Source organism: Ambystoma mexicanum, chromosome 2p, assembly GCF_040938575.1.
Source record: "Ambystoma mexicanum isolate Mex_15411 chromosome 2p, UKY_AmexF1_1, whole genome shotgun sequence".
Taxonomy (NCBI): Eukaryota; Metazoa; Chordata; class Amphibia; order Caudata; family Ambystomatidae; genus Ambystoma; species Ambystoma mexicanum.
The window spans coordinates 1,007,024,096-1,007,046,421 of NC_090923.1; the positions used below are offsets into that span (position 1 = coordinate 1,007,024,096).

A 22,326-nucleotide genomic window follows, 5' to 3' on the forward strand; every position below is an offset into this window, starting at 1 on the left:
GGATCAGGCATCCTGGTTTGGGTTGGATGGGGACAATGGTGTGGCTTTGTTAGAAGGGACAGGCACATTGGTCTGGGGAGGGATGAGGCACATTGGTGTGGGTCTGGGGGAGGGATGGGGTATATTGGTGTGGGTCTGGAGGGAGGGATGTTGGCATCTTGGTGGAGTCTGAAATGGATGGAAGCACATTGGTGTTGGTCCGGAACAGGTATCCCCATCCAACTCTCCAGATGCGCAGATGTCCCCATCACACCCACACCAGGATGCCCCATCCCACTCTCCAGAACAGATGCCTGTACCTGTTCCAGGCCAACACCAATGTGCCCCATCCCTCCCCAGACCAATGTCCCCCACCCCTCACATCAAACCCACACCAATGTGCCCCACCCCTCCCATCAAGCAGACACCAATGTGCCTACATCCACTACCTCCAGAGCCACACCAAGATGCCCTATCCCACCCTCCAGACCAACAGATGTCTGGAGGGTGGGATAGGGCATATTGGTGTTGGTCTAAAGGAGGGATGGGGCACATTGGTGTGGGTTTGAAGGGAGGGATGGGACATTGGTCTGTGTCTGGTGGAAGGATGGTTCATTCAGGTGTGGGTCTGGAGGGCTGGATGGGGCATCGTTCTGTGTGGTTGAAGGGATGGTTGTATCTTGGTGGGGTCTGCACTGGATGGGGGCGCATTGGTGTTGGTCTGCAGGGATGGATGGGGCATCCTGGTTTGGGTTGGATGGGGGCATCAGTGTGGGTCTGGATGGAGGGGATGGGGGCACATTGGTGTAGGTTTGAAGGGAGGGACAGACACATTGGTGTGAGTCTGGGGTGGGACGGGCACATTGACGTGGGTATGGAGGGAAGGGTGGTGGCATCTTGGTGGGGTCTGCAATGGATGGGGTACATTGTTGTCAATCTGGAACAAGTATGGGGCATCTGTTGGTCTGGAGGGTAGGATGGGGACATCTGTGCGCATCTGGAGGGTGGGATAGGGACATCTTGGCGTGGCTCTGGAGAGAGTGGATGGAGACAAATTGGTGTCGGTTTGATGGGAGGGATGGGGCACATTGGTGTGGGTTTGATGTGAGGGATGGGGCACATTGGTGTGGGTCTGCGGGGAAGGGTTGGGGCATCCTGGTTTGGGTTGGATGGGGCAACTGTGTGGGTCCAGAAGGGAGGGGATGAGGGCACATTGGGGTGGGTTTGATGGGAGGGACGGGCACATTGGTCTGGCGGAGGGATGGGGCACATTGGTGTGGGTCTGGGCGGTGGGGGAGTATTGGTGTGGGTCTGAGAGGGGGGATGGGGCATTTGGTGTGCATCTGAGAGGGGGGGTGGGGCATAATGGTTTGCATCTGAGAGGCAGAGATGGGGCACATGGGTGTAGGTCTGGAGGGAGGGATGGGGACATTGTTGTGGGTGTAAAGGGAGACATAGGACACATTGGTGTGGGTCTGGAAGGAGGGATGGGGCTCATTGGTGTGGGTCTGGAGGGAGGGATGGGGTGTATTGGTTGAGTTAGGGGCATCTTACTGTGTGTGGAGGGAGGACAGGGCATCATAGTATGGGTCTTGAGGAAGGGATTGGCATCTTGGAGTCTGGATCGTAGGGGGGCATTTTTGATCTGGAATGGAGGGACAGGGCATTTGATGGGGCATGTCAGGGAGTGATGGAGCATATGGGTCTGAGTGAGGGCTGAAGCACTATAATGGAAAGGAAGGGGGGCATCTGAGAGTGTATGGAGGAATGGGGTATGTATGTCTGGAGAGAAGGATGTTAGTGTATGGGAGGGGTGGGAACATGTGTGTGTCGAAGGGATGGGGTAATCCGGTGTGGTTATAGAGAAAGGGTGGATGGCGCCATCCAAGTGTGAGTCTGGAGGTAGAGGGGAAGCATATGGGTGTGGCTCTGGAGAGAGGGGGTGGAGTATCTTGGTGTAGGTATGAAGGGACGGATGTTGGAGTCTTTATGTGGGTCCAGAGGGAGGTGGCATTTGAATCTGGAACGTGTGTTTGGAAGGAGAAATGGGGCATTTGAGTGTAAACTGGGACATGTAGGGCTGGGGTATCTGCTTGTGAGTGGGGGCATGAAAGATCATTAACAGCAGAGCAGCCAGAGGGAGAGCTGCAGGCCCGACCTCGGTTGCATCCCAGACGCGCACACCCACAGCGCGGGCCACCTCTCACTGATCAGTTCAGGTGCGTGAGCAACCAGACACCAGGGAGCGGGGGATTCCCTTCCACCGGAGGGGGGTCCACGGCCTAGCAGATGGACAGGGACGCTTGGCAGGGCTGGGTTAACCTGCTGGGGATGACCCCAGCCACGCACCAGAGAGGGAGCCCAACGCGGCCCCTCGCCTCACTGAGCCAGCCGCTGTGCTGGCTGGGGGCTCGCACTCTTCTCTTTGACCTGCCAGTGGGCGGGCATTGGTGGGCGCAGCCTGATCAGCAGGGAAGCCCCAAGTGGGGCAGCCAGGAGCTGAGGGAAACTTGACTGTTCGAGGGGCACCTCCGCAGGCAGACAGGGGCCCGGCACGCAAGGTGCAAGCCCTGTGCCATGGCTCAGGAGGCTTACTCAATGGGCGGGGCGTCAAGGTTCCAGCCGCCTATATCTGTGGGTGAGCGATGGCCAGGCTCACTGGCGCAGCAGGTGAATTATCCTCTAACACAGGTACCTGGAGCTTGGCCCCGTGCGGCCAGGCTGGGGTTTGAAGACTCTAGCGGTCCCACCCGACGCCTCCGTGCCCGTGCTGTATCTGAACCGCCTTGCTGTCCGCCCCTCTCCGAAGGGGGAGGAGATGGGGTTGGGCAAGGATGAGTGGATCGGGCCGGGTGGGCTGGTGGCAGAGTGGCCTGGCTCCATCCCCCTGGGAAGCGCCGTGCTGCTGCAGGGCAGGCATCCCGGGCTGAACACCTGGATTATTATATATTTTTGTAATCCACAATAGTCTCTGCTGAGCTAGATGGGGCATAGGGCTGTCTCGCCACAGGTGGCACTACATCCCCCCGGCGTCCCCTGCACTAGCAGGGTCAGGCAGACGTCTTACCTGTGACCCTTGGCTGTGGATTACTTGGCTTGCACGTCCATGAATAACGCAGCTAGCTGCGAGAATTAATGTGAATTGCAGGACACATTGATCGAGACTTAGAATGCACCTTGCGGCCTCGGGTTCCTCCTGGGACTACGCCTGTCTGAGGGTCGCTTGTACATCAATCGCCCCGGGTTTCCTTCCCAGGGACGTGGTTGGGGTTTTCGCAGAGACCCCGTTCCATTCGTCCCCCTATGGTCAGACCCCAATCATCACCATCGCAGGATCCCTGGACCTGGTGTGCAGGCTCATTGCTGGCGCGTCCCAGCCTCCCCAGTTTCCCCGCCTCAAGCGGGTTTCAGGAAGGTCAGGTGACCGGCATGCCCTGGATGTGGTGGCGACAGCGGGCCTTACAAAAGCCTGGTGCACCTTCACCACCCTCTTTGTGTGGGTCCAGAGGGAGGTGGCATTTGAATCTGGAACTTGTGTCTGGAAGGAGAAATGGGGCATTTTGAGTGTGAATTGGGACATTTAGGGCTGGGGTATCTACTGGTGTGTGGGGGCATGAAGGATCATAACAGCGGAGCAGCCAGAGGGAGAGCTCGGGTCCAACCTCGCTTCAATCCCAGACGCAAACACCCACAGCCCAGGGCTCGTCTCACAGAGCGGTCTGGGCCACATGGGCAAGCAGGCACCGGGGAGCGGGGGATTCCCTTCCACCGGAAGGGGGGTCTGCGACCCAGCAGATGGACAGGGGCGCCTGGCATAGTTGGGTTAACCTGCTAGGGATGTCCTCAACCACGCACTGGAGACGGAGCCAAGCTGGCCGCTGTGCTGGCCCGGGGCATGCACTCCTCTCTCTGACCCACCAGTGGGCGGGCATTGGTGGGTGCACCCTGGTCAGCAGGGAAGCCGCGAGTGGGGGCAGCCAGGAGCTGACGAAAACCTGACTGTTCTCAACTGTATTTTTTTTAACCACATTGGTCTCTGCTGAGCTAGACAGGGGCTGGGTTGTCTCGCCACAGGCAGTGCTGCCTCCCCCAGACCTCTCCTGCACCGGCAGGGTCAGGCAGACGTCTGGAACAAAAAACATTTTTCCTGTGACTCTTGGCAGTGGGTCACTCGGCTCACGTGTCGAAGAACGCAGCTAGCTGCGAGAATTAGTGTGAATTGCAGGACACATTGATGGACACTTTGAATACACCTTGCAGCCCTGGGTTCCTCCTGGGACTATGCCTCTATGAGGATCGTTTGTACATCAATTGCCCCAGGGTTCCTTCCCAGGGGTGTGGCTGGGGTTTTTGCAGGGACCCCATACCCTTCACTTCCCTATGGTCAGACCCCGATCATCACTGTTTTAGTATTCCTGGACCTGGCACGCCGGCTCATTGCTGGTGCATCCCGGCCTCCCCAGTTTCCCCACCTCATGCAGGTTTCAGGAGGGCCGGGTGGCCGGCATGCACTGGATGTGGTGGTGGGCCTTAAAAAAGCCTAGCGCACCTTCACCCTACCCCGGGGCACCGGGCCGTGCTGTGTGTGGCTGTCTGTGGTGTCCCTCGGCTGCCATGGAGTGTGGGCTCCGCGACCATGTGGGTTTCGGCCACAGATCGGGACAGGGCTGGGGCAGCACCCTGTAGGGGCTCAAGGCCAGCTGCTCCGAGATTTGTGCCACCCCCGACTACGGCCTCAGACCAGATGTGGTGACCCACCTAATTTAAGCATATTACTAAGCGTGGGAAAATAAAATAACCAGGATTCCCTCAGTAACAGCCAGTGAAGAGAGTAGAGCCCAGCACCGAATCACCTTCAGTGGCAGGCATGGGAAATGTGGTGTACAGAAAACTGACTCCCCAGGGTCACTCAGGGTGCTGAAGTCCTTCTGATTGAGTCTCTGCAGACAGTGTTACTCCGGTAGCGGCCTCTGGCATGCCAGGATTGATTCTTCTTGGAGTCAGGTTGGTTGGGAATCCAGCCCAAAGTGTGTGGTAAACTCCATCTAAGCCTAAATACGGGCACAAGAGCGATGGCCAACAAGTACAGTAAGAGAAATTTGAAAAGAACTTTGAAGAGAGAGTTCAAGAGGGCGTGAAACAGTAGAGAGGTAAACTGGTGGGGTCCGTGCAGTCCACCTGCAGGACCCAACACGGTGGGCAGGTCGGTCGCCTGGAAAGGTGGATGCCCTCGCAGGACTGCAGCCCGCGCGCACCCACCCCCTGCAGGGCGCATTTCCTCTGTGGCAGTGCACCGCGACTGACTCGGAGGGCCCCAGAGAGCAGGTGGCTCTCTGCTCCGGCAGAGTGTTACAGATTGACAACCACTGTGCCTTTCTCCGGTAACCGTCCTGGCCCCTCTTGGGGGTCACCGGGGCGGTGACAGGGCTCCTAATAGGACTGTGGTGGACTGCCCTCAGTGCACCTAGACCACATTGTGCCACTGGGCGGGGAGGCCTACAAAGTGCATCAGGGGTCTGAGGTGTCTTGAAACACAGACCAAGGGGTCTAACATGTGCACGAATCGGAGGGCCGAACAAAACCCTGTGGTGCAATGAAGGTGAGGGCCGGCGTGTGCCGATTGGGGTAGGATCCTGTTGCAGTGGGCGCACCACCTGTAGAGGAGGTCCCAGATATGGCCTGCACTCCAGCCACCCATTTTGAAATACCAGGGACATACTCTCCGAGATATGTGACGTATGAGGAGCAAATAAACCAACAGAGAGCAGCACTGGGGCTCTGCCCAGTGTGCATCAGGAGAGCAATACCCAGACAACCATGGGCAGCACGGTACCCATTGAGACAACCGTACCAGCAGCTGACACGAAATGAAGACTACTTACAAACTGTCCCCGAAGAAACCCAAAGGGCCTTCATTGAAGGCGAATGGTGATGACACAAGGGCCCGGACAGACGCACAGATGAACGTAAACGACAATCGAAAGATGACACGCAAAGACGAAATGTAGAGAATAATGATGTAATGGACTTGGAAGTAGAAACGATGTCGAAACATAAAGAAACGTAACCATGAAGTAGGATGAAAATCTGCAACTAGCCAACGCCTGTAAATAGGCTTGGAACGCAAGAAGCTAAGGAAACAGTACTGCTTGCTATGCTTAGTAGAAGAATAGAAGCAGCAAGCGCCAACTATATATCTACCTCAAAGAAGCACATTATACAAGTGCGAATCCATTTTACAAAAACAGAATTAAGCCCAGAATGGTAGTGGTCAAACAGGCCAGGATACATATACCAGCACAAAGCCAGACGAAACAGCAGAATTGAAACTGAGCAAGAAGCAGCCCGTGCCTGGGAATTCAAGGTCAACTTAAGGAAGGGAGGAGAGCGGCAACTTCGAAGAATCGAAACTTCAGAGCATAGCTTCCTGCCCCATGAAGGTCGAGATAAGGAGGCCCAGGCAGGTGGCAAGGCCGAAGGGAGAATCAAATACGCAAATAGAGGGAAAATGTAGCAGATTCACGGTGTACTAACACGTGACCAGCCAAGCACGAAGAGGTACCAACGTCGGATGTCACCCAAAACCAGAGGATGCCATAACTTCCCGATAAGAAGCTACAGTTTCGAGGCCAACCTCAGCCAACAAATTGACACATAGCCCTAAAGTACTGATTGATGGAAGGGAGGCAGGGTGAATCGTGGGGCACACCGCATCTGGGTGAACATTCTGCATGCTGCTAATTAAAGCAGAGATGTATGCCTGGGGGTGTAACTGACCAAATCACAATGACCAAATAATCTAGGGTCCTATAGTTAGTAGAACCAATGAGACGTCTTACTTGTAGTGACGTCTAGCACAAGTGATGTAGAGAGATGGGCGTAGACGCCCACCCGATAAGAGTTATCCAATCCTCACACTCTGTTACCATATACAGATATATCACCTATACTTAAGTTTTCTTTTGAACCAATAGAATTGCATGACAAACTTTTGAGTGTTACACGTCGAGAATTTACTATAACTATTGCTGTCTGAATAAAGAATTTGGAAGTTGAAGCGAGATGGGCGATTGCATCACTGTAGATTTCCTGTTGTTTCCCCGTTTATGTCATTAAACAGACTTCCCTTTGCCAAACCATTGAGTTGTCCTTATTGACTGGTGTTGGAGTAAGAGAATCCCGCACCCCCTCCACCTCAAGGTGCAGCTATCTAGTCTTTAGGTACTCGAGGGTGAGCTCTGATCCCATGGGCCCGTCAGAGGTTGCTCCGCCCTCTTGTACACTTGGTAGCAGAGAGAATGGTTTTCACCATCAATTATTGATTATTGATTAAAATGAGGCATCTATTGACCGTCAACACAAAGTAACTCTAGGTCTTTGGCAATATCACGAGTCCTTCGCCATTTGGCCGAATAGACTGTGAAGCTTCCCGTGGACAATGATAGTTTAAATCTATCCAAAAACTGCAGTGGGTCTGAAGGGACCCGTTTTATAAACATAAACCCTTCCATTCCTACGGGCAGTGGAACAGGCGAAAGACTAAGGAAGGCGCTAACGGAGGCGCTGATTTCGAGGATCCAGAGAGGAACCATGCGAGCGGTGAGTGAAACAAAAAATTGAATGCTTTGGTAAATGTCATAGGCATTAGAACAAGTAAGGGAAAAGGCAAGGGAGGGAGGTGGAGAAAACAAAATAGTCAGAAGTAGAGAAGACTGTATATATAAAAGGGGATAATGACTCGAGAATAATGGACTAAAAAGAGAGAATACCGGGGTAGACACCCGAGAAAAGAGAGAATACCGGGGTAGACACCCGAGAAGAGAGAGGATACCAGGGTGGACACCTGAGATAAAGAGAGAGGATACGCCTTATTTCCTGCACTTTAATATAGCGGTCAGAAGAAATTCAGAGCCCACATAAAAGGGGAAGACTAGGCTACTACCATGTTTAAAGACGTCGTAAAAGGGGTTTGTTTAAACTCCATGTCGGGGTACAAATTAGAGCAGAGATATTTGTGTCCAGCTGGTGTCTGTCTAGTCTGTCAAATGTCTGTTGTACGTGTTCTGTTGTATGTCACATGTAAGGAAATTTGTCTCCTTGTTGTTTGAAATTAAGTAGGGTTTTTTACGCGATCCTATAGTTGAGAGGGAATCGCACATGGATTGATGTTCTTGAGGAAATTGGTAATACAAAAGTTTTGGTGGGAAAAGATTGTATTGGAGCTTGCGGTATTTGGTGCTCGCTCATATTGTTGGGAGTGTTGAATTTGCATGAATGTATTGTTAGTAACAGATTTAAACATGGAAGACATTACTCCATTAGCACACCTATCTAAACATCTGCCGAAACATGCACCCAAGCTTAAGAAATACAGCACTGAGTGGGTGAAGGGTACTGCCCACAAGATGTTTATGCCGTGGCCACAAAATGGGTCTTTATCTAAAGCCGTTTTACAGCATATGACAACTTACTTGCATGCCACATATACAGGAAAAAAACTAGAGAAACGCCTTGCTGTTCTAGAACTTTGGAAAATGTTCAAACAGTCAAAGGAAGACGAGCCACCTGCTGACTGGATATTAAACAAATGCACGGAGGGGGGCTAGATGCCTACCGCGCCACCTGCCCCACCTGAAACAAAAACCGAGGGAAGTAAGCCTGAGGGACTCTATCCATTAAGAGAGCTTAAGGCAGCCACAGGGTACAGCAACCTGGCATATGAGTCACATACGTACAGTAGTGACGAAAATAAAGGGAAGAATCAGGATAAGAATCTTACCTCTGTAGTCCCGAGGGACAAGGAGAGATGCGATGATGACAGGAAGAATCAGGCACAGACAAGTGCATCTCTCGATATAGAGAGAGGGAAAGAAATAGAAAGGAAGTGAAGACAGAACTGATGAGGTAGCATTCGCAAAAGACAAATGGATGGGAGGACAGATATTGCTGAAACTCGATGGAACAGGAAGTGATGATGTGAGACCTAAAGAGAAGTCAGATGAGGCACAGAGAAGGGAGAAAGAGAAGGAAAAGGAGTTGAGAGACGAAAGGATAAGAAGGAAAGATAGGCTGAGGCGAGAACAGCTATATCGTGAGGAGAAAAAAAAGCCGCTCGATCGCAAACAGAAAGCAGCCTATGACCAGTACAGACAAAAACAGCTAAAGTTGGAAGAAGAGCAACGGGTATGTGAAAAAAGGATAAGGAGACGAAAAGATGAGGAAGCTCAAAGGGCAGATGAACGTAGAAATGAAGAGAGAAGGGAAGAAGATAAGGTCAGAGAAGAGGCGAGGAAGCGCAAAAAATTTGATGATGATATTGAACGTAAGAGTAGACAAAGGGCACGCAATCTCGAATATCTGGAGCTGGAAGCTAAAAAACCCGATCCTGTTGTAGAATGGGAAGACACTGAAGAAATTTTTCCTGCGTACAACTCGGTACCAGGCACGATTGGGCCAAATATTGAAGATGACTTCGACACCAGAAGCATCGGGGAAACGATCTATAAAATATATGATGAAATGGGGCTAGAACAAATGTACCAAAGGGAAAGGGAAGACGAACGCTTTGAAAGCACTCAGCTGTATGACACTGAGGATGTCACTCAAAGTAGTGGGAGCAGGAGACTGTCCCTGGACAGACTAGAAATCAGTAAAAACGCTGATGACACAAGGAGTTGCGTGAATTGGGAACTATCAGCATCCGACTCCGGAGAGGAAATGGAGTGCGAGACAAATAAAGATGGGAGACGGCGCAAAAAGTGGCTCCCAAAGGACAAAGGGGTATGATGGTCAGACGCTAGCAAGTCTGCACCGATGACATCAGAGTCTGCTGCGCACTCTGACCAGCATGAAGGAACATCTCATGGTCAGAGGGGGGTGTCAGCACCCGCCTATGTAGACAGGTTGAGGACATTGCCAGGCAGACGGCGATGTGAGAATGTTACCCCAATGATAGACAGGAGAGCTATGGAGAAAGAGAAAGAAGGCTGCGCATTCCAATTTCCGCTATTAGAAAAGGGGGGAGCAAGACCGCAATATATTCCATGGCCACACATGGATCAAGAGATCCTGAAAAACAAGCTTCCAATGCTGACATCAGGAGCCGGGAAGTGGATACATGAGTTAGAAAGGATGACAGGGGGTGTCACGTTAGCTATAGGGGACATTAAAGGTCTCGGATTCGCCATACTCGGTGAGAACAGGCGATGTGTGGACACGGGCAGGGTACCTGGTGTAACCATAATTAACACTGCACACGACGGAGCGCCATTTAATAATTGCAGAGCAGCAGTATGGAAAGTGCTGCGAGTGCTGTACCCAGACACTTCCGATATGGGAGCTATAATGACTTGAAAAATGAAGGAGTCAGAAGATCCGTTGATTTATATCCCAAATTTCCAAGATGCATGGGTGATCGAAACACATGAATCTTGGATGAAATCTATACCAGTGTTTTACCACATATTGTGCCAAGGGTTGCCAGAACCAGTGCAAAAACAGCTCAAGAAATTGGTAGGGGTAGAGGCTAAACCTTGGACAGAAATACAGTTAACTATTGCACATTACTGTAGATTGTTGCAAGAAAAGAATCGGGAAAAGGAGGCACTACGAAAGGGTGAGGAAGCGAAGCTGGTGCAAAAGAAATGATCAAAGTATGCTCTTGAAGGAGCCATGCTAACTAGCCCAGCTGAACAGAACTTACAACAGGTGGCTAACCCACAGCAGAATAACCAAGGTAACGTAGGACAGTACCCAAGGGGAAGAGGATTTAGAGGAAAAGGATGACAGAGTAATCAAGGAGGGTTCCAAGGCAATCAAGGAGGCTTTCAAAACATGCAAACGGGCAGCCCAGATATGTCAAACGGACATGTAATCCGACCACCGCCAGTATGTTGGCTGTGCGGAATGATGGGCCACTTAGAGCGCATGTGCAGAAGTCAAGGCACGTGGCAAAATGGCCAAGGAATGGGAGCAGGCACGGCAAATCCACCTGCAATCTCACAACAGGGTGGTTCACAGAATCACACAGTGCAGCAGCAAGCACCAGGCATGCAGCAGGGTGCGCAACAAGGGGTTCAACCCCTGAACATGGGGAATTTCCACAAGGGCAATTTCAACAGGCACCACCGCAAATGCCTCAGGGCACAAACTCCGGAAGGGGAGGCCACCCAGGGAATAGAGAGAATCAACAAGTGTACAGTGGACCAGACTTATATATGAACTAGGACTGCTCACTGGGAACCCTGATGTGCTCTATCCTATCAGTGACACCAGACCCTAATAGGGAACCAAGGGTGAATGTCGTCATAGGGGGTAAAGAATATTCCTTCTTAGTTGACACGGGTGCAACACGCTCGTGCATACGAGAAGGCAAGTTTTCCTTGTCCGGCCAGGCCATAGATACATAGTTTTACAGGAGCTCACAGTCGAGTTCCCTTTACAGGCCCACTCCCAGTCTCCGTAGGAGAGTGCGAAATGAATGTACCTTTATTATATTCACGTCAGACCCCAGGAAACACTTTGGGTTGAGACCTAATGACAAAATTGAAAATGACGATCTTGTTCACGGAGGAGGGCGTAGTATGCTCCACTCCAGGAATGCATTATTCACATTTGTGCGAAATGATCAGGGCATACTCAGGACACATAGCCATGAGAGCTATATATACCAGAGCCAGAAGTTTTCGCATATGGCATGCGTATGCTTATGGCAGGATTACCAGGCCTCGCAGATATAACTATGAGAACCCCTGATGAGTTTCTATTCAGACCAAGAATACCTATGCATGAAGAGGAGGGACAAGTATTTCCCTTGATGATACATACCGCAGCAGCGCGAGGGAAAGTAGTATTGGTTGAAGGCTACGATGATGAAGGCAGACAATGGTGCGCAATTATCACCATTGAAGAAGGGTATCGTCACCGATGACGATCTGTTTGAAGAACAACCAGACTCAGAAGAGACGAGGGTGGAAGTGAGTCTCATATTTTGGGTAAAAATCATCAAAAGAGAACTGCCTCAGAGAATGATGTTGGCACTGATACGTCCCGAATACTTTGATGACGACATGGCCCAGGTGCCTGTCTCAGTTTGGACTACAGGACCATATGACTTAGGACTCCTGAAGGGGGTGGGAGAAGTAAAAATTAAACTGAAACCAGGAGCAATTTTACCAAGAGCCTGACAATATCCCATGTCCAGAGAGGAAGATGAAGAAATCGCAAAGACAATATCCGCCATTATGGACCAGGGCATCTTAGTGATGTCAGAGTCACCTTGTAATACAGTGATTTATCCTGTCAAGAAATCAAAGGGAGGGTCTTGGCGGCTAATCCAAGATTTAAGAGCATTAAATGATATTCTTGAAGCCGAGTTCCCTCTAGTCCCTAACCCATCTACAATCCTATGTAACATACCCATCGAGGCAAAATATTTCACGGGGATTGACTTGAAAAATGCCCTTTTCTCAATCCCGTTGCACCGAGATTCTCAAGATCTGACGTCATTTACATTCAGACAAATGCATCTGAAAAGCACAAGGTTGCACAAGGGTACTGTGAGTCCCCGTCCATTTTCAACAGAGTCCTACAGATGGACCTAAGCAATATTGCACTAGAAAGTGTCATCTTGCAGTACCTGGATGACATCTTGATCTGCAGCACCACAGAAGAACAATGCAGGCGCGATTCTGTTCAGCTACTGACTATACTGGCTGAGAAGGGATATAAGGTTGACAAGGAAAAACTACAATACTGTCAACAGGAAGTGCTGTACATAGGCCAGCTAATTTCACATGAAGGTAAAAAGGTGAACCCAGAAAGGGCAGAAGCCATCAAGCACACGGCTAAGCCACTCACGATAAAACAAATGCAGAGCTTTCTAGGCCTTTGCAATTATGTTAGAGAATGGGTATTCGATTACAGTTCGTATACCAAACCCTTGCTCCAGGCCCTGACGAAGGCCCATGTGACCAAGGAAAAGATTGAATGGACCGAGGCAATGGAAAACGGGTTTGCAGAACTCAAGAGAGCGATTTGCACGGTGCCAGTCCCCGGGATCCCTAATTATGCAGAGGAATTCTTCCTGTTCTCACACACAGATGGCAGCATTATGACGGCAGTGCACGCTCAAAGAACCTCGTTTGGGTACAAACCCCTGGCATATTACAGTGGGAACCTGGACCCAGTAATGAGAGGCCACTTTCCATGCGAACAAAGCTTAGCTGCCGCAGCGTTCGCCATAGAGAAAGCGACAACCATTGTGATGGGATGTCCTATGACGTTATACGCCGAGCACTCATTATTCGCCATTTTAGAGAAACCAAAGGGTACGTTAACATCTCAAAGAGCTTCTGCCTACGAAGTGATTATATCTAATCCATTGATAAAAATAGTTTGATGTAAAACAGTGAACCCAGCTACGTTCATAGCTGAGCCAGTCACTGAGGGAGAGCCGATACATGACTGTGCAAACTATGTCGAATTATATGATGAAATCCCCAGGGTAAAAGAAAATGCCCTGGCGGGAGTAGAGATCGGTTTTATTGATGGGTCTTTGTGAATCGACCAAAAAGACGGACAAAGATATACAGGCGTTGCCGTAATGAAACACCATCTCATTATTCAGCGGAGGCTGCAGAATTATTGGCGTTGATACTCGCCATTGTGAATCACGCAGACCAGGAAGTTACGGTGTACAGTGACTCCGCCTATGTGACATCCACGTTGCAAGCAGGACTAGCACGCTGGAAAAGGAGGGTCTACCTCTGAGCAGACGGCACGCCAGTGCAGCATACAGCCTTATTGGACAGGCTGATTAAGGCACTACAGCTCCCAGTGGGCATAGCGGTCATGAAATGCGCCGCCCACACCAAAGGCACAGATTTGGTGTCACGTGGAAACCATGCAGCAGACACGGAAGCCAAGTGTATAGCCTCCAAAAGTGAGACGATCGTGGAAGTGGCATGTACTCATGAGAGAATAATGGTGGCACATACCACACCCGAAACCTATAGTAATCTGGGGCAGACACAACTAATGGAACTTCAAGGGGAGGCACCACAGGACGAGAAGAACCTATGGAAACATTGAGGGTGTTCTTTAAACCCCTTTGACAGATTGTGGAGGCAAATCAACACCGGTAAACCGGTAATGCCTGTAGCCCTACTAAAAATAGCATTGGAGCAATTGCATTATCCATTACACATGTCGAAAGGAAATCTAGCAGCAACACTCGCGGAAGACTGGTTCATACCGAATTTAGCAGAGCATGTTGTATTCTTTATGGTGAACTGCATAATCTGCCAGCAATTCACCGCTGGGCACACATTAAAAGTAGTGAGAGGAGTTATCCCCAGCCAAATGGGCCTTTTCAGCACTTACATATCGTCTATGTTGACATGATTCAAGTGTGTAACGGGTACAGATACTTAATTGTAGTGGTGTGTCCATTCTCTAGATGGATAGAAGCAGGTCCATGTACACACCCAGACTCTACCTGTGCGGCCAAATTCCTAGTGAAGGAAGTGTTCCCTAGATGGGGGGTGTGTGAAGTGATGAGATCAGACAATGGGGCTCATTTTGTAAATACAGTCTTTGAACAGATTAGCTTGTTGCTTGGGATAAAGCACAAGTTCTCATTGGCGTATCATCCGGAAGGTAATGGTATCTGTGAGAGGCTCAACGGCTTGTTAAAGGAAAGGACAGCCAAATTGAAGCTTACTCTAAAGAAGGGATGGTTGCACTGCTTTCCATTGGCATTGTATGCTCTTCGGAACCAACCAGGCTCCAACAATCATCTTACGCCGCACGACATAGTCACAGGAAGGAGAATGAATACTCCCCTAACTCCTCGAGACAGAGCTAGATGTGATGTGATGACAGAGCAAGAGGTCCTGGGAACCAAAATGAACAACTATCTGAACTGCATGACATCCAGCCTTACTGTAATTTCAGACCAACTGCAGCGACGACGAAAAGGGTGCAGCACAGCACAAAACACAGCAGGAGACACTGAAACAGACGCAGTTCAAGGTCGACATGTTCCACTCATTTTCCCAGGAGATGCTGTACTTGTAAAGAACCATACGAGGAAAAAGTGGGACGAACCGAGATTCAATGGTCCTTTCAGCGTGGAGGATTGCACTCCTTCAGCTGTGAACCTGCAGGGCAGGAGAGCATGGATTTTTCTCAATGACATTAAGCCATACATCGGAGAAAGCCCTCTAGCTGCACCCGACCACGAAGAAACCACAGACAACGGGGAAGAACCACAGCATGTGCAGATGAATTCCATGATGAGGAAGAAGGACGCATGAGCAGCAAAGCCAAGACAGAAATAACCCTTGTGCAAGTTGTGGCTTAAACTGGACATTTCCTCTAAGCAAAAGGGGATAAGGACATAAACAGACACTCTGTGCATCCTAGTTGCAGGGTGAAGAAGAAAATTGCGCATTTAAGCCACAGCACGTTTGTTGACACAAACTTGTAAATCAAACCACACTTAAGCGTTGTTGTGAAACAAGACTCTAATAGACTGTGATCAAGGACTTTTACCTTAAGAGCTAAACACAGTATCCTGAATCATCAAATATCAAGACTTTGTTTGGCAGCACTTATGGTGTCGCCCAGAAGAAACATCACAAGGGACGTGCTCACCTATTTCCAGTTAGTATTGGTATCATATCCATCACTAGTAGGGAGGGTCACCAGTGTCTCAGACTTTATCCAAGATCCTGCAAACAAGAAGATAATCTGGCAGCTACTTACAGTCATCGCGGAAGCCTTCAGTGTACTGCCAGAGTACAGCGAAAAGGACAAATGCTTCCACCGCAGGCGATTATAGCTTTTCTTTCGCATCATAGAGGAGTGCCCAGCTATTGTCGGGAGAACCACAGACACTCTCACGTTTATTCGGGATCCAGCAAACTCTGAACATTTGAGCAAGATGTGGAATAAACTCAGTTATTTAGTCGCAATCCACACATCAGGAAAGTGCAAGGACTGTTCACGTCAAGGGAAGGGCCTGTGATACAGAACCCAGCAAGGCAGGACAAATGTCCCTGTCACCCGAGGACAGCCGACTGGCGCACAACGTCCTCTTTCACCTAGTCACTGACTCTCCAGAAATGGTGGGGAGACCTATCGAGGTTGACGTCCTCACATTCATCAGAGACCCAGCTAACGTCACACAGATGGGAATGCTCCTCCATGGCATCATGCTGCAAGTGGAGCTGTCCAACTTTCAGAGAGAGCACCACACACCGTGGGTAATAAGCAGCGCTCAGATACCTGAGGGTTCGTAGCGCTATATAAATGCCAAATTATTATTATTATTATTATTATTATTATTATATGAGGAGATTCCAGTGAAACCTTCTGCCGAGGGACAGATTGAGGGAGCAGAGACAAGAACTTCGCCTTTATTTGTTTTGATTGCCATTTTTCCATTTCTTCACATTGAACAGTGTCCAGCATGTCCTCAGGACTGAAGCAGATTCGGGGGGGGGAGGGGCGCGACTGGGAACTTAAGTACTTCGAGCATGCACAGTAAAGGTGACTCACCAAAGCATTAGTCTAACCTATTTTTCCATAGCATAGCAAGAGAACTGTATCCTGTATCCAGAGACACTCGTCACCTGCAAGAGGGGGGACACTTGTGAAGCACCAGGCACTTTTGGACACAAACTGTTCGAGAACAATATCGAATTGGGGGACAACAATAACATTGACATTGAGTAAATGATTGAGATGGGGTCCCAGAACAATAACCTGGTCCTCCCACAAGCAGAGGGGCGCCCTCGCTTCTCTGGAAGGAAATGCTGCCGTTTAATCTACCGCACTATCATGTATTTATGCATTGCGTTTATCATCATTTTGCTATCTTTAATGATCAGAACTGCATTTATTATTGGTGCACGAAGCGTTCCAATTTCAGTACACCCACCTGATGGTGTACACATGAGTGCCACAAAAGCAGCCAGTCCCTATATAGTCATCCCAGTCCCGAGGAAATCTAATGGTGAGGCAAATGAACTGAAAATGAATGTAATTAGCAGTGATACATACACACTTGTGGTAACAAATGAAGAAAAAGGGTGGAGGCAGGGTCAGCACGGAATGGATGAAAACATAGCACTGACAACTACACGCACCCACACACTGAATGCACACAAACCAGGGCAAGTGTCAATGGCCACAGAACCTCAAGCAAAGCTAACAGAGAGCACAGAATTGCCTACCGAACAACCCGTCCCAGTAAATAATGAAAGAAACCGAAAAGAATCAAGTGAAAGGCCAACTAAAGCAGACATAGCAAAAGCCCTCAAGAAGACAGAAGCGGCTACAGGAGAATTCACTGCAAGGACACAAATGTTGATAGATCATTTATTCCCGCTTATAGCTAGAGCGAAGAAACAGCAGGAGGAACTGAAAAATAAAACCGCAGAGACTGTATTGACAAGCACGCAAGTTCCAACACAAGGAACAAGTACCAGGCCCACGATGCAGCCATAGACTAGGCCGCTGACAGGCTGGTGGTTGATAAAGGCACGTATAGAGGACAGGAAAAGAATGCAAGAGGAGAAGTAGAGAATTGCAAAACCTCCACCTACCACATCGATGCAGATAAAGAAACCTGCTCCACCGACCAGCATGCCCGAGAGACCCCCAGCAAGGAAAATTCACAGAGACGCATTTACAGATGTAGTTATAGCTAACTACAGGAAGACACTAAGAATCAAGAGAAGGCCACATGAAGATAACAATGAACTGAACGACTACCTGGACAGCACAGCACATCTAGGAAACAACATTTGGTACCAGCACATGAAAGAAGTTGGAAGAAGGAAATCAGAAGGAGAATGTTTCGTTTGTGCACTCCTACCGTACAGCATGGGGAAATCCAAAATCTTTGTGGCAGTAGAAATTGATCCACCGACAGCACACTGTCTTTCACACATAGCAATGTGCAACACCAGAGGACAGTTTATAGGGAGGGACGCCTCATTGATATGGGCAACTGAAACAGATTACCCCGATGAAGATGGCTACGTCCAGGACATTAAGACGGGAAATAGAGCTCATACTAGGAATCATGTGATCAGGTATGAAAAGCCTGAAGGTAAAGGAACAGAAATAAGATGGGAAATAAACCCGAGACTGAACGTCCAGGGAAGAACCCCGGAAGAGGCTCAAATTTGGAAAAACAGAGGCCAAATGCAGATTTGGGGAACAGTGGTTTCCCCAAACGGATGGGAAGAAGGAGTGGTGATCTGCCACGCTTGGATGGTCCTTGGAGCCTGCAAGGAAGCAATAGAAAACTCACAAAAACTGTGCAAACCATTATGGCCAAAACTCACAAAATTACTAACATGGGTCGAAGACAGAAGAGGACCCTTGCAGATAGTGCCACTGGGAAGCCCAAAATTGTGTTTCAGGAACAATGGCATGAGGAAGATGGGAGAGAATCAGAACTGCGGACGAATCTTTGAAGATCCAGGAATGACTCACGGAACTGCAGCAATTATGGATCATCACTGGGCGTGTGGATCCAAAGCATACATAAGACTGCCGAAAAACTGGGGAGGCATATGCACAATAGTGAACGTCCATGTTTCTGCACTAGTGATCCCGAAAAGTGACCTGAATATTGACAGTTTCCCGAAAGCAGATGCCCACCTGAGGAATAGGAGATCTGTAGAGCTGGTATCCCGAATGAAGAGAGAATATTAATTTTCTGCCAAATCAGAAGCATTCCATGCAATCCCGTATGAGCACAGGCTTTTCAGCCTCACCTCATCAGTTTTCACAACAATCTTCATGCCAAGAATCCAAGTTGGAGTAAATACCAAATGATTGCAGATAACCAGATGGGAATTATTACACACCAACAACACCACCATAAAAGGATTCAACGTGATTAAAGAAGAACTAAGAGCAATCCGATTGATGACTCTACAGAAAAGATATGTACTTGACATGATCACATCGATGGATGGAGGTGTTTGCGCAAAAATCGGAGAATCATGTTGCACATTTATACCGTCACATGACGAAGAAAATTGGACATTAACAGAAGCCATAAGTATGCTGACAAACCTACAGAACCAGATGATTAATGAAACTGACGAAGTTGATGATGACAGCTGGTTTGGAACACTATTCTCATAGGTCCCACAATGGATGGCAGACATATTCAAGTTCCTGGGAGCCCTGCTACTGATGATACTATTAGGATTTTGTGTTATCAAGATAATCATCTCACAGTGGCAGAAAACTGCGAAGAAAGCCATAGGGATGAAGATCATGATCGATGTCAAACCTGGATGGAAGCCCAGAGACCTGACTGATGAAGAAATAAGAGACTTTGTGAAGGCCAGCGAATATGCACCAGAAGGAACAAAGTTTGTGTATCCCAGAAAACAAAGAAAGTATGAAGGAAAATGGATCTATTGCAGCCCGAATGGACAGTGCCAGCTAATGACCTGGAACAAAGACAAACATGTAAAAAAAGTTTGAAAGGAGTGATAAAAATTTGGACCCCAAAGAGATACTCCTTCACACCAACATGTACAAACCTAGAAGACGAAGAAATGGATACAGAAGAACCAAGCAAGACGAATCCAAAGGAGGAAGCAGAAGTGGTCGATGATTCCGCCAGAGGGGGGAGTGTAGAGGAGGTCCCAGATATGGCCGGCACTCCAGCCACCCATTTTGAAATACCAGGGACATACTCACCGAGATATGTGGCGTATGAGGAGCAAATAAACCAGCAGAGAGCAGCACTAGGGCTCTGCCCAGTGCCCATCAGGAGAGCAATAGTTGTTTAAGTGCCAAAAACCAGACAACCATGGGCAGCACGGTACCTATTGAGACAACAGTACCAGCAGCTGACACGAAATGAAGACTACTTACAAACTGTGCATGAAGAAAGCCAAAGGGCCTTCATTGAAGGCGAATGGTGACGACACAAGGGCCAGGACAGACATACAGATGAACGTAAACAACAATCGAAAGAGGACACGCAAAGATGAAATGTAAAGAATAATGATGTATTGGACTTGGAAGAAGAAACAATGTTGAAACAAAGAAACGTAACCATGAAGTAGGATTAAAATCTGCAACTAGCTAACGCCTGTAAGTAGGCTTGGAATGCAAGAAGCTAAGGAAACAGTACTGCTTGCTATGCTAAGTAGAAGAATAGAAGCGGCAAGCGCCAACTATATATCTACCTCAAAGAAGCACATTATACAAGTGCGAATCCATTTTACAAAAGCAGAATTAAGCCCAGAATAGTAGGGGTCAAACAGGCCAGGATTCATATACCAGCACAAAGCCAGATGAAAGAGCGGAATCGAAACTGAGCAAGAAGCAGCTCATGCCTGGGAATTCGAGGTCAACCTAAGGAAGGGAGGAGAGCGACAACTTCGAAGAATCGAAACTTCAGAGCATAGCAGCCTGCCCCATGAAGGTCGAGATAAGGAGGCCCAGACAGGTGGCAAGGCAGAAGGGAGAATCAAATACGCAAATAGAGGGAAAATGAAGCAGATTCACGGTGTACTAACACATGACCAGCCAAGCTAACGTCTGATGTCACCCAAAACCAGAGGATGCCATAACATTTCCCCATAAAATGCTACAGTTTCGAGGCCAACCTCAGCCAACTAATTGACACATAGCCCTAAAGTACTGATTGATGGAAGGGAGGCAGGGTGAATCATGGGGCACACCGCATCTGGGTGAACATTCTGCATGCTGCTAATTAAAGTGGACATTTATGCGTGGGGGTGTAACTGACCCAATCACAATGGACCAAATAATCTAGGGTCCTATAGTTAGAACCAATGAGATGTTGTACTTGTAGTGACGTCTAGAACGAGTGATGTAGAGGGATGGGTGTAAACAACCACTCGATAAGAGTTATACAATCCTCACACTCTGTTACCATATACAGATATAGCAGCTATACTTAAGTTTTCTTTTTAACCAATCGAATTGCATGACAAACCTTTGAGTGTTACACGTCAATAGCGATGAGAATTTACTATAACTATTGCTGTCTGAATGAAGAATTTGGAAGTTGAAGCGAGACGGACGATCGCATCACTGAAGATTTCCTGTTGTTTCCCCATTATTGTACTTGTCATTAAATGGACTTCCCTTTGCCAAACCATCGAGTTGTCCTTATTGATTGGTGTTGGAGTAAGAGAATCCCGCACCCCATCCATCTCAAAGTGCAGCTATCTAATCTTAAGGTACTCGAGGGTGAGCTCTGATCCCATGGGCCCGTCAGAGGTCGCTACGCCCTCTTGTACACACCGACACGTCTTATCCAATCTGTCAGGGAGGAGGAGCATGAGCGTGTCCAATAGGACCTGAAATATGGTGAACTGGGCCTGGGCAGAGAAAAGCCAGAGGAAACTAGCGGTCCTGATGTGCAAATCGGTCATCCGACCTGTGACGGGGCGAAAGACTATCGAACCATCTACTGGCTGGTTCCTGAAGTTTCCCTCAGGATAGCTGGTGCATGGAAACCCCAGTTTTATCTGGTAAAGCGAATGATTAGAGGTCTTGGGGCTGAAATTCTCAAATTTTAAATGGGTAAGAAGCCAGCCGCGCCGGCGTGGAGCCGGGCATCGAATGCAAGTGCCCAATGTGCCACTTTTGGTAAGCAGAACTGATGCTGTGGGATTAACCAAATGCTGGGGTAAGGTGCCCTATGCCGGCGCTCATTAGACCCCAAAAAAGGTGTTGGTTGATATAGACAGCAGGTCGGTGGCCATGGAAGTCGGAATCCGCTAAGGAGTGTTTAACAACTCACCTGCCGACAACTAGTCCTGAAAATGGATGACGCTGGAGCGTCTGGCCCATACCCGGCCGGCGCTGAGAGCAGCAGGGGCTAAGCCTTGATGAGTAGGAGGGCCGCTGCGGTGCGCACGCATGCCCGGAGTGAGTCCCCGGGTGGAGCCGCTGCAGGTGTAGATCTTGGCAGTAGTAGCAAATATTCAAACGAGAACTTTGAAGGTCGAAGTGGAGAAGAGTTCCATGTGAACAGCAGTTGAACATGGGTCAATTGGTCCTAAGAAATGGTTAAGTGCCGTTCGGAAGGGACGGGCAATGGCCTCCTCTGCTCTCAGCCGATCGAAAGGGAGTCTGGTTCAGATCCCTGAACCCCGGAGTGGCAAAGACAGGCAGCATCCAGTGTGATAATGCAAACTATCCCACAGAAGCTGGTGGGATCCCCAGGGAGCATTCTGTTTACTTTGTGAAGGGCTGGGCACCCTAGAATGGTTTCGCCCCGAGAGAAGGGCATGAGCCTTGGAAAGCGTTGCAGTTCCGGCAGCATCT

The 22,326-nt window shown here is 49.0% G+C and overlaps 1 non-coding gene and 1 pseudogene across 1 annotated transcript; both read left to right on the forward strand.

Annotated features, from left to right (window-relative positions):
* Window positions 1-3,050: 3,050 nt before the first annotated feature.
* Window positions 3,051-3,201, forward strand: LOC138568455 (5.8S ribosomal RNA). Its single transcript, XR_011302792.1, has one exon. It is a non-coding gene; the product is annotated as a 5.8S ribosomal RNA (ribosomal RNA).
* A 929-nt stretch (window positions 3,202-4,130) lies between these two features.
* On the forward strand, window positions 4,131-4,278 carry LOC138568572 (5.8S ribosomal RNA; annotated as a pseudogene).
* The last annotated feature ends 18,048 nt before the right edge of the window (window positions 4,279-22,326 follow it).